The sequence below is a fragment of the Lynx canadensis genome, chromosome C2 (genome assembly GCF_007474595.2).
Source record: "Lynx canadensis isolate LIC74 chromosome C2, mLynCan4.pri.v2, whole genome shotgun sequence".
Taxonomy (NCBI): Eukaryota; Metazoa; Chordata; class Mammalia; order Carnivora; family Felidae; genus Lynx; species Lynx canadensis.
The window spans coordinates 39,086,678-39,102,950 of NC_044311.2; the positions used below are offsets into that span (position 1 = coordinate 39,086,678).

General features: G+C 34.5%; 1 long non-coding RNA gene across 1 annotated transcript in view; it reads right to left on the bottom strand.

Annotated features, from left to right (window-relative positions):
- Nucleotides 1–16,273, bottom strand: part of LOC116738307 — a 78,422-nt gene that overhangs the window by 49,986 nt on the left and 12,163 nt on the right. The window contains exon 3 of the long non-coding RNA XR_004344082.1: nt 8,975–9,067. This is a non-coding gene — a long non-coding RNA (uncharacterized LOC116738307). The remainder of the gene's footprint in view (nt 1–8,974; nt 9,068–16,273) is intronic.

Below are 16,273 nucleotides of genomic sequence, written 5' to 3' on the forward strand. Positions count from 1 at the left end.
GGAGATGAGCATTCCTTAATGTTGGGATGAGCACTGTGGGTTATATGTAAGTGATGAATTGTTAAAGTCCATTCCTGAAACCATTATTACACTATATGTTAACTAATTTGGATTTAGATAAAATTAAAAGATTTTTTAAAATTGTTCTATCATATAATTTAATATTAAAACAATCCAGAAGTATTTTTTGAAGGTAAATGATGAATGAGGGGCACCTGGGTGACTCATTCAGTTCAGTGACCGACTCTTGATTTCAGCTCAGGTCATGACCTCATGGTTCATGAGTTTGAATCCTGATCAGGTTCTGTACAACAAAGCCTGCTTGGGAATCTCTGTCCCACTCTCTCTGCCCCTTTCTCTCTCTCTCTCTCAAAAATAAGAAAATCAATGTAAAAAGAATGAAGGTAAATGATGAATGAAAAGTAGATTTTTAATCTACTGTATTTTTTAGAATGAGGTTAATACAAGTAGCATTAGTTTCAAAAGGCTAAAAGGAGAATTTTAATACATTAAATAATCTCTATTTCAATTTTTGCTAGAGTATTCCATTTGTAAAGTTTTCTCAAACCTGAGTTGTACTAGGAAAAAAAAAAAAGATTTGGAGCTTCATATCGCCACTAAACCAGTTATATGGTTGAACACAAACTGTTTAACTGCCTTGAACCTTAGTTTTCTTATTGGTAAAAAAGCTTTAAATCTACTTCAAAGGTCTTTTGTATAAATAACATAATATATGTAAAAGTATTTCATAAATAAAATTACACACCAATGAGAGGTAAATAAGTCATGGCATAGTGTCCACATACTCTTCTATTGGTAAATATATATCCTGTACTCAAGAATTCAAAGCAAATGGCAATGATGTTAACCTCACTACAATAAACTAGTGAAAAAGTATTTCAACCTCAAGAACATAGAGTCAAAATTCTTGTCTTATTATTATTTCTTTGACTTGTTTCTCTGGTGATATTTGTTTATTTTTTCTTGAGCTATTAAGGTGATTGGGTTTATCCTTTTGTCTCTGTCTTTGATGAAGATAAATGAGATATGTGACATGGTAAGAATAAGGAGTAACCACTGACAGATGGAAAAAAAAGAGAACTATAAAGCATTCAGATAAAGCGCAAATAAACAGCAACTCTCCTCTAAAATTTACAGTATACAGTAGTGTCAACAATAGCCAAATTATGGAAGGAGCCCAAATGTCCAACAACTGACAAATGGATAAAGACATGGTATACACACACACACACACACACACACACACACACACACAATGGAATTATTACTTGGCAATCAAAAAGAATGAAATCTTGCCATTTGCAACAACATGGATGGAACTAGAGTACATTCTGCTAAGTGAAATAAGTCAGTCAGAGAAACAAATATCATATGATTTCCCTCATATGTGGAATTTTAGAAACAAAACAGATGAGCACAGGGAAGGAAAGTAAAAATAAGACAAAAACAGAGATGGAGGCAGGGGCGCCTCTGTGGCTCAGTCAATTAAGCATCCGACTTTGGCTTAGGGCATGATCTCCCAGTTTTTGAGTTTGGCCCTGGTAGGGCTCTGTGCTGACAGCTCGGAGCCTGGGGCCTGCTTCAGATTCTGTGTCTCCCTCTCTCTCTGCCCCTTCCACACTCGCGCTCTGTCTCTCTCTCTCTCAAAGATAAACAAACATTTAAAAAAATTAAAAAATAATACAGAGAGGGAGGCAAACCATAAGAGACTCTTAAATACATAGAACAAACTGAGGGTTGCTGGAGCGATGTTGGGTGGGGGTGGATGGACTAAATGAGTGATTAAGGAGGGCACTTGTTGGGATGAGCCCTGGGTGTTATATATAAGTGATGAATCACTGAATTCTACTCCTGAAATCTTTATTACACTGTATGTTAACTAACTTGGATTTAAATAAAATTTAAAAATTAAATAAATTACAGGGTAAGCAATATATAATTATGCACTTATATTAGTAATTATTTACTGCTGAAAGTTTTTTTTCTTTTAGAGAGTGAATTTTAACCAATCAGTAAAACACCATTATCAGTCAGCCTTTGGAGTACAGAAAAGAGTTGTATTAAATAGTAATAGGATTCACTCCCATTTCCCTAGTTCTACCCTTGATTCCTGGACCTGTGAATCTTGGTTATGGGAGAACCAACACTATATACTGGATGCTTATGTAAACATAAATAGCCTCCTGGATGATATGGGAGTGACATCACTCATTGTTACTCTTAGTGTCCACCAACAATATTTTTTTTTTGCTTTCTGTACCCACAACCTTACACTCTGTTGGTCCAGATGTTTGAGTTTCAAAAGGAAGAATGCTTCTAGGAGACACAGGGAGAATACCACGTGAAGACAGAGTAATGCATCTACAAGCCAAAGAATGCCAAAATTTGTTGGCAAACTACCAAAAGCTAGAATGATGTAATAGGGAGTATTGCCCTACAGGCCTCAGAGGAGCATAGGCCTGTAGACACCTGATTTTAGACTTTTAGCCTCCAGAACTTGAGACAATAGATTTTGGCGTCCTTTTTTTAAGCCACCTAAGCTTGGGAAAAGTAATACAACTACTATTTTAATAAATCCTCTGCATTTAACAAGGCCCAGTATTTGTTTAGGGATTTACTATTTTCTAGGAACTATTAGCTAATGGACTGTGTCTCCTGTTTTTCAGAAGCAGTTAAGGAGAAACAAGAAGGATAATTGTCAAGATGTAGCACAATCTTTAAGTGAAAAAAATGTTTATGCTCTTCATAATAAAGCACCTTTTTATTTTCACTTTCGGAGAACAATAGGGTATTTTAGACATTGGAATAACATTGGCAAGTAGACTTGGAGAATATGAGCCAGTTTTATAAGTGTAACAGAGGATGAATTAACATTCATTGATGTACTTTTAAACTTCACCAGAATCAAGGGTCTAAAAGACAAGGGAGGCCATTATGTTGCCCAAACTTCTAAAGTAATATTTGATTTCAGCCAAGGAAGTACAACACTACAGACAGATAGGGGAGGGGAAGCAGGGGGAATTTAAATTATCTCATAAGGAAACATTTAAAGGAGTATAACATCCATCATTTTGTCAACAGTGATTGGGTAAGGCTGAGATTTTAGAAATTCAACAGGACTTTGAAATCTAAAATGTGTTATTTTACTGCTCAAATACATTTTAATACATTGATACAATTCAACACTTTATCACTAGTTATAATCACCAGATAATCTGCAAAAAATATCTATGTCATAGCCAGAAATTCCTTAGATCTTGAAGAGAAAAACCAGAAAATTCCACTTTGTGTGCAAGAAAATCATGGAATTGCAGATGGGTTAAAGGGGAGATTTCAAAAGTGGTTCCAGGAGATAGTAACAAGATATATTTACTGATGAAAGTGGTAACTAAAAGTTGGCAACTAGTTTATAGTTAAAAGATCAGCTGCCAGAAGGACCCCAAATCATAATCTTATGTCAAGAGTTAGTACACAGTACAGAAAAAGAAATTATCTAGACAAAGGGATGTGATAGGAATGAGATCATTCTCATTAAATGGTTGGACTGACCTGAAAATATTAATAGTTGTACAAGGCTTTGATGATTCATAACCTCTACATGAAATAAAGTAGGTTAATGAAAATGGATTTTATTATTGCCTTACCCAGGAATATTTCAACATTACCTCTCACCTGAAGCTTCAGGATGTCTGGTAGTTGGTATTTAAGTAGACATGGGCCCTGGAATGAGGAAATCACCACTGAAGATGTCACCTTCTGGTGTGCAGGGCCATACTCTCTAGAGGAATAAGTATAATCTATCAACTATATATTGATATTTTGATTTTTTTTTTCAACGTTTATTTATTTTTGGGACAGAGAGAGACAGAGCATGAACGGGCGAGGGGCAGAGAGAGAGGGAGACACAGAATCGGAAACAGGCTCCAGGCTCCGAGCCATCAGCCCAGAGCCTGACGCGGGGCTCGAACTCACGGACCGCGAGATCGTGACCTGGCTGAAGTCGGACGCTTAACCGACTGCGCCACCCAGGCGCCCCTATATTGATATTTTGAAAAGAGCAACTTAGTTCAGGCCATCTTCTATAGCCCCCTCAGATTTTATGTTAAGTCTTTCGATTTGAGAAAAAGTGATAAGACTGCATGAAACATTTTATTATCAGGCCTGGAAGTGGGTGTATCTTGTCCATCAAGTTACTTTGGCTAGAATCCTGTCACAAGACCATATCCATATTGCAGTCTGGGCTGGGAAAGATAGTGACCCCATGTGGAAGAGGAAATGGAATTGATAAGCATCTAGGAATTAGTGTGAAAAAACTGATACATATAAACATACACATAAGTTGAAAAAACATCTTTTTCCCCTTATTCAAAGCAGCATTAGTGACAACAGCCAAGACATAGAAACAAACCTAAGTGTCCATTGATAGATGAATGGATAAAGAAGTTGTGGTGTATATATACAATGGAATATTATTCAGCCATAAAAAAGAGGAAATCGTGCCATCTGCAACAACATAAATGGACCTAAATGCACTATATTAAGAGAGGTAAGTCAGACAAAGACAAATACCGTATTATCTCACTTATATGTGGAATCTAAAAACAAAGAACACCAAATTCATAGAAGAGATCATAATGGTGGATACCAGAGACAGGGGTGAGGAGAGGGGAATTGGAAGAAGGTGGTCAAAAAGGTACAAACTTCTAGTTATCTTATATTTACCTTATATCTTATATTTATCTTTACCATATAAAGTAATAATATGGATGTAATATACAGCATAATGACTATAGTTAACACTGCTGTATGGTATGTAGGAAAGTTGTTAAGAGAGTAGAACCTAGGAGTTCTCATCACAAGGAGACATTGTTTTTTTCTTTTTCTTTTTCTTGTATATATATGAGATGGTGGATGTTAACTACTGTGGCAATAATTTTATAACATGTAAATCAAACCATCATGCTGTACACCTTAAACTTATACAGTGATATATGTCAATTATTTCTTAATACAACTGGGGGGGAAAACATGCACAAATATCCCCTATTTTCATTTTGTGGGCACTTGCAGCTATGTCTATACTCAACTATTAATTTTTAACCTTTCTGAATTAGATTGGATCTCATTAATCTACAATTTATACTTGGGTTTTGCACTGTGATTCAATCTAAGAGTTTTCTTTACTAGGTAAGTTTATTCCATATAAATTTATTGATCTGAGAGATATATTTGACTTAGTTCTGTCAAATTATTTTATGTTTTCTTCTTTTACTTTTTAAATGTTTACTACAAGTTTTTGGTTTTTCTTTGGTTTAATTTTAGGCTTCTTTATTTTCTTTATAATAATTTAAGTGGTTTCCTTTCTAAAAGCAATATAATATATCCTCTAATTTTTATAGGTTTGAAATGTCTGTTAGCTTAAACTTGTGCAATAATTGGTTTAGTATCAAATTCTTAGGGTGTTCTTACTTTTCCTGAGGAAATGTAAATACTGTTTCATAGCCTTCTAGCACTGATTGTTTCTGGGATGAATTTCTATATAATTTTCTCTTCATTTTTGGAAAAAGGTAAATTGTTGGGTTATTTCTTGACATTGACTTATTTGTGTAAATTCCTTCTAAAATAAGATGTTGTGAAACTGCTAATTTATTTTCTAAAGTGTTATATAATTTTTCAATCCCACCAGCATTGTTTGAGTTTCTGTTGTTTCACATCCTTACCCATACTTGGTATTTCTAATCCTTTTCATCTTGGCCATATTAAGGGTATACAGTCATTTGTTCTTTTGACTTTCAGTTTGCATTTTTCTGATGGGTATTGATAATGAACATTTTTTCAGTATTTATTTACCACTTACATATTATTTACATATGATTTTTATAAAATATAATTACAATATAAATATATTCTATATTACATAAATTATATAATTATATACATATATAATTTAATAGATATATGTACATAATTTTTTTCCCAATCTATGGGTTGCTTTTTCATTTTCTTAATGGGATATTTAAAAGAGAAGTTATCTTGAGAAAAGAACAAAGTAGGAGGCATCACACCCTTCCTGATTTCAAGCTATATTATAAAAGTATGGTAATCAAAATAATATGATACTGGCATTAAAACATATTGACCAATGGAGCAGAATCAAGAACCAGAAACAAACCCATGCTTATATAGCCAACAAATATTTGACAAGCGGGCCAAGAATAGTCAATGGACAAAAGACAGTCTATTCAAAAAATGGTGCTGGAAAAATTGTAGATATTCCCATATAAAATAATTAAACTAAACACCTGTTTTATACCTCTCACGAAAATGAACTCAAAATGGATTAAAGACTTAAGTATTAAGGTTGGAAGTCAAATAACTCCTAGAAGAAAACACAGAGACAAAGTTTGAAATGGTCTCGGCAATTTTTTGCATATGACACCTACCTAAAGCACAAGTAACAAAGTCAAGAATAAAGAAGTGAGTCTACATCATACTAACAAGCTCTACACAGAAAACAAAAACAAAAACAACAAAAAAATTGACTAAAGTGAAAATGGGGGAAAATACTTGCAAACTTCAAAATAGGAAAAAAATACTTGTAAACTATATATCTGATAAGGAGCTAATATCCAAAAATATAAAAAAACAATTCATACAACTCAATAGCAGAGCCCCCCAAATAATACAATTAAAGAAATGGGCAAAGGATCTGAATAGACTTTTTCCAAAGAAGATATACAAATGACCAACAAGTACATGAAAAGGTGTTCAACATCACTAATCATCAGGGAAATGCAAATTAAAACCACAATATCACCTCACATCTGTTAGAATGGCCATAATAAAAGAGATGAGATAACAAATGCTCATAAGGATGTGGAGAAAAGGAAACACTTGTGCATGGTTGGTAGGATGGTAAATTGGTACAGCTACTATGGAAAACAGTAAGGAGATTCCTCCAAAACTTAAAATTAGAACTACCATATACCTGAAGGAAATGAAAACACTATGTGAAAAAGATAATCTGCACCCCTATGCAATTAATGATAGCATTATTTACAATAGCTAAGACATGGAAACAACCTAAGTCTCCATACATGGATGAACAGATACAAAAGTTGTGATATATTGCAACTACATGGATGGAACTGGAGGGTATTATGCTAAGTGAAGTTAGAGAAAGACAAAAATCATATGACTTCACTCATATGAGGACTTTAAGAGACAAAACAGTTGAACATAAGGGAAGGGAAACAAAAATAATATAAAAACAGGGAGGGGGACAAAACAGAAGAGACTCATAAATATGGAGAACAAACTGAGGGTTACTGGAGGGGTTGTGGGAGAGGGGATGGGCTAAATGGGTAAGGGGCACTAAGGAATCTACTCCTGAAATCATTGTTGCACTATATGCGAATTTGGATGTAAATTTAAAAAAAATAAAGAATAAAGTGTTTTTTAAAAAGTTGTAGTATATACATACATACATACATACATATAAACACATACACACACACATAATACAATGGAATATTATTCAAAATAAAAAAGAACAAAATCTTGCCATTTGGGAAAACACCAATCAACCTTGAGGACATTATGTTAAGTGAAATAAAGACAAATACTGTATGATCTCACTTATATGTGGAATCTAAAGAAACAAAAAAACAAAAAAAAATAGGGTGCCTGAGTGATTCAGTCAGTTAAGTGTCTGACTTCGGCTCCTGTCATGATCTTGTGGTTCATGAGTTCGAGCCTGCTTCAGATTCTGTGTCTCACTCTCTCTCTGCCCTTCCCCTGCTCACACACACACACACACACACACACACACACACACACCCTCTCTCTCTCTCTCTCAAAAATAAACATTAAAAAAAAATTAGGGGCGCCTGGGTGGCTCAGTCGGTTAAGTGTCCGACTTCAGCTCAGGTCATGATCTCACGGTCCGTGAGTTCGAGCCCCGCGTCGGGCTCTGGGCTGATGGCTCAGAGCCTGGAGCCTGCTTCTGATTCTGTGTCTCCCTCTCTCTCTGCCCCTCCCCGGCTCATGCTCTGTCTCTCTCCGTCTCAAAAATAAATACACGTTAAAAAAAAAAATTAAAAAACCAAAACCAAAACAAACAAACAAACAAAAAAACCCTCCAAACTCAAAAAAAAAAAAAAAAAAAAAAGATCAGATGTGTGGTTACCAGAGGCAGTCGGTGGAGGAGGGTGGAATCTGATGAAGGTGATCAAAAGTTACAAACTTTCAATTATAAGATAAATAGTACTACAGATGCAATGTACATGATGACTCTAGTTAACACTGCTGTATGGTATGTTTGGAAGTTGTTAAGAGAATAAATTCTAGGGGTTCTCATCACACAGAATAAGACATTTTCTTTTTCATTTTTTTTGTATCTATATGAGGTGATAAACATTAAACTCATCGTGGTAATCTCTTCACAAATATGTAAGTCAAACCATGCTGTACACCTTAAATTTATACAATATTGTATGTCAATTATATCTCAATACTTGGGAAAAATAAAACAAAGATACTGTTTTAAAACCTAAAGTGATAACAATAACATTTATTAAATCCACTCCAAAAGGAACTAAGACTGTACCTGTGTCAGAACAAAAACTATATAATACAGATTTACACGTAGGGAATGGATAATAAAACAATCCTGAGTGGGAAGCATGGAAGAAAAGAAGAAAGGCAGTTATCACTATGGGATCTTTCAGCACCTCTATAGCATCAAGCAATGAAAAACAATTCAGTAAGGATAAGCTGGATGAGCACTGTAAACCAACAACAGCTGATAATGAAGAAGAAACTGAAAAGGAGAAAAGGAGTAGGAAAGTCAGAATCATTAAAGGATTTTTACAAAAGAATATGAGATTTTACGTTAGTCCTAAGACATATAGCTGTTTTTCGCATCCTACCTTGGGATGAAGTGTGGCCTTACCTTGACAGATAAATTTAAAGACTGAAGAGATTTCCTGGCATTGAGCATCACTTCAGGATGTCAACAGAATCAGGATGATCTCCGCATCGATGCCTGAAATTTATGTATTCAAACAATTATATCTCAAATCCCACATGTTCACTCAATAATCTTAACTTTTTTTTTAATTTTAGAGAGCAAGCACGAGTAAGGGAGAGGGGCAGAGGGAGAGAGAGAATCACAAACAGGTTTCATGCTCAGCACATGGCCTGACGCGAGGTTTGATCTCAGAACCATGGGATCATGACCAGAGCCGAAATCAAGAATCAGATGCTCAACTGACTGAGCCACCCAGGCGCCCCTCTCTCAATAACTTTATAACCAGTGCCCCAGTCACTTTATTTCCTTATTTTATTAAATAACTTATTAAACTATAAAATTTACAAAAAACATTTTAAAAATTAAAGAGTTTTTAATTTTGATAAGTAAATTTAACATTTTTTGCATTTATGATGGGAGCTTTTGGCATGTTATCTCAAAAATCTTTCTCTATCCCAGTTCTGTAATAATTTTGCCTTGGTTTTCTTCTAGAAGTGTCACAAAGTTTTTGCCTTTATGTTCAGATCTCTGATCCATTTCAAGTTAAATATCTGTATTTTTTTTGAAAGTTAAATCAGTTTTACATTTCTAGAATAAGTACTACTTGGTAATGATATATTATTTTTGTTTTGCTGGATTAGATTTATAATATTTTGATAAAATTTTTTTCATCTATGTTCATGAGGGATATTGATCTGTAGTTTTGTTTCCTTGCAATGTCTCTGTCTGGTTTTAGGGTATTAGGACAATGTTGGCCTCCTAAAATGAGTCGGAAGTATTTCATTCCCACTGTTTCCTCAAATCTATATAACATTAATGTCATTTTTCTTTTAATATTTTCTTAAATTTACTAGTCCTTCCACGTGGGAGTGATGTTTTTTTTTGTTTTAGAGGTGGGGAGTTTTTAAATAATAAATTTCATTTTTTTAATAGGAGAATTTTTCATATATTTATTTTTTCCCTGTGTCAATTTTGTTCAACTGATCTCTTAGACATTTTCAATTTTATCAATTTTAAGTAATCCATTTTCCCATGAAATATGTCCGTTTATTCTTTTAATGTATATAAGCTCTATAGAGTTTTCTCCTTTTACATTCCTATCTTTGGCTATTTTTGTCTTCATTTTTTTCTGATCAGCCTAGCAAGGGGTTTATCGATTTTACTGATCTTTGTTCAACTGATTTTTTTTAACTTATTATTTTGATTCATTATTCTATTCCTTATTTCATTCCTTCTACTTATGTTGGGCTTAATTTTTTTTTACCTTTTTAAATAGAAGCTTAGGGGCGCCTTGGTGGCTTGGTCGGTTAAGCTTCCGACTTCGGCTCAGGTCATGATCTCACGGTCCCTGAGTTTGAGCCCCGCGTCGGGCTCTGTGCTGACAGCTCAGAGCCTGGAGCCTGTTTCAGGTTCTGTGTCTCCCTCTCTCTCTGCTCCTCCCCTGTTCATGCTCTGTCTCTCTCTGTCTCAAAAATAAATAAACGTTAAAAAAATTTTTTTAAATAAAAAAAAATAAAAAAAATAAATAGAAGCTTAGATCATTGATTTTTTAAATTATTTTTTAGAAATATCAATAATAATAGATATTAATATCATTAAAAAATATTTGCACTTACAAGCTATAAATTTCCATATAGGCATCACTTTAGCTGCCCCTACAAATTTTAATGTGTTACTCTCACTTTAATTCAAAAATAATTTCATTTCATTTCATTCCATTTCATTTCAATATTTGTTTTCTAATTCACTATGTTATTTATTCATTGAATCTGGGTTATTTAAAACTGTATAGTTTAATTTTCAAATATTTAGGTATTTATTTACAGATAAATTTTATTTTTTTTTTAAATTTTATTTCATTATGGTCAGAGAATAATGCTGTATGATTTTGGTTATTTTACGTTTATTAGAATTTTTTGTGGCTCAACGTAAAATCTATTTGATGAATATTTCCCATGCACTCAAAACAAGTATGTATTTTTTGTTAAATGTAGTTTTCTATATTTCAATTTAGGTCAAACATGATGATATTGTTGTTCATGTCTTCTATAAACTTAGTGATTTTCTGTAAATTTCCTTTATCAGTTACTGAATTGTGTTGAAATCTTCAACCACAATTACAGATTAATTTAATTTTCCTTTCAGTTCTCTTAGTTTTGGTTTCACGCATTTTGAAACTCAGTTATTAGGTGAATACAGGTTTAGGATTTTTATGCCCTCTCAATGAATTGATCCTTTAATTATTATAAGATGACATTCTTTACTTTGGTAATATCATTTCACTTTAAATTTATTTTGTCTGATATTAATACAACTATTTTAGCTTTTTTACAACTAAAGACCTACCATTGTCTTTATATTCAAAGTGATTATATGCACACCATCAAGTTTGCTTTGCTTTTTCATCTAGCCTGAAAATCTGTCTTTAATTGGATTATTAGAACAGTTGTGTAGAACCAAATTTCTATCTGGCATTATTTTTATTCAGTCTAAAATAACTTCCTTAATCATTTCTGATAGTGCTGGATTGTGATACATTTTCTTAGCTTTGTCTGAAAATGTCTTTACTTTGCCTTCATTTTTGAAGGATATTTTAACTAGATATAGAATCTGATTATAGATTTTTTTTCTTTCTGTCAGTACTTTCAAGATGTTTTTTCCATCACCCTCCAGCTTATATTGTTTCTAATGAAAAGTCAATATTAATTCTTATCTTATTAATTACACTACAAGTAAAATGCTTTTTTTTTTGTCTTGGGTTCATTTAAAAAATTTTTTGTCATTAATTTTCAACAATTTAAGTCTGTTGGTATGATTTTCCTGGTGTTTACTCTGTTGGGAACTAACTTCAGGCTGTTGGGAATATATGATTTTCTTCAAATTTGAAAAATATTTGACTGCTGTATCATCAAAAAATTTTCCAATCCCCCTTCCTTCTGGGACACTATCTGTACTTATGTTAGATCACTCGATATTGTCCACACTCACAGAGTCAATGTGTTCATTTACTTTTGGCCCTTTTGTTCTTTGTTCTGTAAACAGTTTGTGGTTGTTTGCTACATCTTCAGTTATCTTTTTAAGTTTATTTATTTATTTTGAGAGAGAGAGAGAGCAGGGGAGGAGCAGAGAGAGAGAGAGAATCCTAAGCAGGCTCCACACTGTTAGTGCAGAGCCCAATGCAGGGCTCAAACTCATGAACTGTGAGATCATGACCTGAGCTGAGATCAAGAGTCAGACACTTAACAAACTGAGCCACTAAGGTGTCCCAGTTCATTAATCTTTTATTTTAGTGTACAGTCAGCTATTAAGCTCACTGTCGTTTTTGGGTTTTGTTTTTCTTCATTTTGGATACATTTTTTACATCTAAATGTTTCATTTTAGTTCTTTTTTCATATCTTTCATTTGTCTCACTTTCATGTTTCCTCTCTTTCAAAATATTTATAATTAGTATTTTAAAGAATGTGTCTGCTAATTTCATCATCTATTATATTTATTTCTATTAATTAATTGCATTCCTAGTTATTAGTTGCTTTTTCCTGCATGTATAGTAATTTTTTATTGAATACTGAATATGAGTTTTATGTTGCAGAGTCTGGATTTTAGTCTTTCTTTAAAGAATGCTGAGTTTTTTGAACTATTGGGACCTCATGAAGATAAAAAGCTTCTGCATAGCAAAGGAAACAATCAACAAAACTAAAAGGCAACCAACGGAATGGGAAAAGATATTTGCAAATGACAATCAGACAAAGGGCTAGTATCCAAAATCTATAAAGAACTCACCAAACTCCACACCCAAAAAACAATTAATCCAGTGAAGAAATGGGCAGAAAACATGAATAGACACTTCTCTAAAGAAGACATTCAGATGGCCAACAGGCACATGAAAAGATTCTCAATGTCGCTCTTCATCAGGGAAATACAAATCAAAACCACACTCAGATATCACCTCACGCCAGTCAAATAGCCAAAATGAACAAATCAGGAGACTATAGATGCTGGAGAGGATGTGGAGAAACAGGAACCCTCTTGCACTGTTGGTGGGAATGCAAACTGGGGCAGCCATTCTGGAAAACAGTGTGGAGGTTCCTCAAAAAATTAAAAATAGACCTACCCTATGACCCAGCAATAGCACTGCTAGGAATTTACCCAAGGGATACAGGAGTGCTGATGCATAGGGGCACTTGTACCCCAATGTTTATAGCAGCACTTTCAACAATAGCCAAATTATGGAAACAGCCTAATGTCCATCAACTGATGAATGGATAAAGAAATTGTGGTTTATATACACAATGGAATATTACTTGGCAATGAGAAAGAATGAAATATGGCCTTTTGTAGCAACATGGATGGAAGTGGAGAGTGTTATGCTAAGCGAAATAAGTCATACAGAGAAAGACAGATACCATATGTTTTCACTCTTATGTGGATCCTGAGAAACTTAACAGAAGACCATGGGGGAGGGGAAGGAAAAAAAAAAGTTAGAGAGAGAGGGAACCAAACCATAAGAGACCCTTAAAAACTGAGAATAAACTGAGGGTTGGTGGGGCATGGGAGACAGGGGAAAGTGGTGATGGGCATTGAGGAGGGCACCTACTGGGATGAGCACTGGGTGTTGTGTGGAAATCAATTTGACAATAAATTTCACATTAAAAAAAAAGAATAAACATTAAAAAATAAAATAAAAATAAAAAATGAAAAAAAATGCTGAGTTTTGCTGTGGCATTGTTATTTCATCCATTCAAGGTTTTTTAAAAAGCTTTGTTCAGGTGATGACAGAATATTCTTAATATGGCCAAATTTAGCCCTATTACTAAAACGGGACCATTTTGGGATCTCTACGGAATGCCTTGATTGCTCAACAATGTTTCTCCATTCTGGCTGCTCTAAATTCAAATATTTCCCAGGTGTGTTCATGCTCTCCTTTCCTGCTCTGCAGTCTGTAAACTGCCTCCAGTTAGAAAGTGGAATGATTGAGAGGCGCCTAGGTGGTTCAGTTGGTTGGGCAACCGACTTCGGCTCAGGTCATGATCCCACAGTTTGTGAGTTTGAGCCCCGCGTGGGGGTCTGTACTGACAGTTCAGAGCCTGGAGCCTGCTTCCGATTCTGCGTCTCCCTCTCTCTCTGCCCCTCCCCCACTCATGCTCTGTCTCTCTCTGTCTCAGAAATAAACATTAAAAAAAAATTAAAAAAAAAAGAAAGTGGAAGGATTGAATAACTTATTTCATTTGTTTCCCTTCTCTTTAGGATCACACTCTTCTACTGCCTGTTTTTCAAAATCTGAACACAGTTCTTCCCCACATTTTGTCCAATTTTTTAGTTGTTTATGGTGGAAGCACTAGTGTAGTATTTTTTACTTGTTTTATTTATTGTCTTTTTATTATAAGATAAAATCACAGAAAAACACACAAAAGAAAATGTAGCTTAGTGAATTACTATAAGGGTAAATACCTGCTTTGTTTTAAATGTTTGTATCCCCCTCCTTCAAAATTCTTAAATTGAAATCCTAATCCCCAAAGGTGATGGTATTAGTAGGTGGAGACTTTGGGTTAGTTCTCTTATAAGAGGTTCCAGAGAATTCCCTGGCCCTTTCTGCCTACTGATAATACAAGAAGTCTGTGACTAAGAAGAGGGCCCTACCCAAGCATGCCAGTGATATGATCTTAGACTTCCAGCCTTCAGAACTGTGAGAAATAAATTTATGTTGTTTATAAGCTACCCAGTCTGTGGTATTTTGTTATAGCTACACGAATGGTCTAAGAGAATACTCTTATAACCACCATCCTGGTCAAGAAACAGAAATTGGTTAACCATCCCAGAAGACTCTCTGTGTGCCCTTTTGCACAGATAGCCCCCTCCCACACATATACACTATTGCAACTTTTATGACACTCATTTCCTTGTTGTTTTTATGGCTTTTAATGATCCAAGTGGACATCCCTAGACATTATAGTTTAGTCTTATTCACTTTTCTTAACTTGAATTGTCTTTTTTTTTTTTAATTTTTTTTTCAACGTTTATTTATTTTTGGGACAGAGAGAGACAGAGCATGAGCAGGGGAGGGGCAGAGAGAGAGGGAGACACAGAATCGGAAACAGGCTCCAGGCTCTGAGCCATCAGCCCAGAGCCTCACGCGGGGCTCGAACTCACGGACCGCGAGATCGTGACCTGGCTGAAGTCGGACGCTTAACCGACTACGCCACCCAGGCGCCCCTTGAATTGTCTTTTAAGACCCCTTTTACATACAGGTGTTCCTGGTATCCCTTCTTTTCCTTACTATTTATTTGTTGAAGAAATGAGATGTTTGTCCAGTCTGGTTTCTCATAGTCTGGATTTTTTTTATTACATACTTGTGATGTGATTCAACATGTTCGATTGTATTCTATTTCCTGCAAACTGTCTTCAGGATCTGGAAGTTTGATAAAATTACATTTTTATCCCCTTGGTAAGACTATAATCTTTCATCTGAAGGTACACATAATTTGTTTTCTCTCAATTTTGATGCAGCAGCCATTTGTGCTCAATGTCTAAATTCCAGTTCATTGGTATTTATAAAGTACCTATGATATGCTAATATTTTTATTGATTAGCTAGAATAAGTTAATAAGAAGACAATTCCTCATTTGATACTTACCAAGAGGTATAGTTCATTTAGGAAAGGAGAAATGAATGCTTCCTTCTCTTTTTATTGTTTTTTTTTTAAGATAATGATTTCTGACTGTATTAGTTTTTTTTCAGTTGCTGTAACAACCACAAACTTGGTGCCTTAAAACAACATCTATTTATTCTTTGATAGTTCTAAAGGCCATAAGCCTGAAATAAATCTTTTGCAGCTAAAATCAAGGTTTCAGCAGGACCACAATCACTACAAACGTTCTAGGGGAGAATACTTTCCAGAGACCAATGCTGTATGCCCTTGCATTCCTTTCCTCCCTTCCTCCATCTTCTTCCTCTATTTCTATCACATGACATTCTTTTTTGTCTGTAGTCAAATCTCCCACTGCCTCCCTTATAATAGTACTTGTTATTATATTTAAAAGTCAGAGGGTGAGAGAGAGAAAGAGAGAGAGAGTCCCTATCTCAATATCTGTAACTTAATCACATCTATGAAGATCCTTTTTCCACATATAGTAAAATTTCTAACAACTGAGCATCTTTAGAGGCCTGTCACAGTGACCAATGAAGTCTTCAAAAACTACTGTTTAATATTGTTATGAAATCACA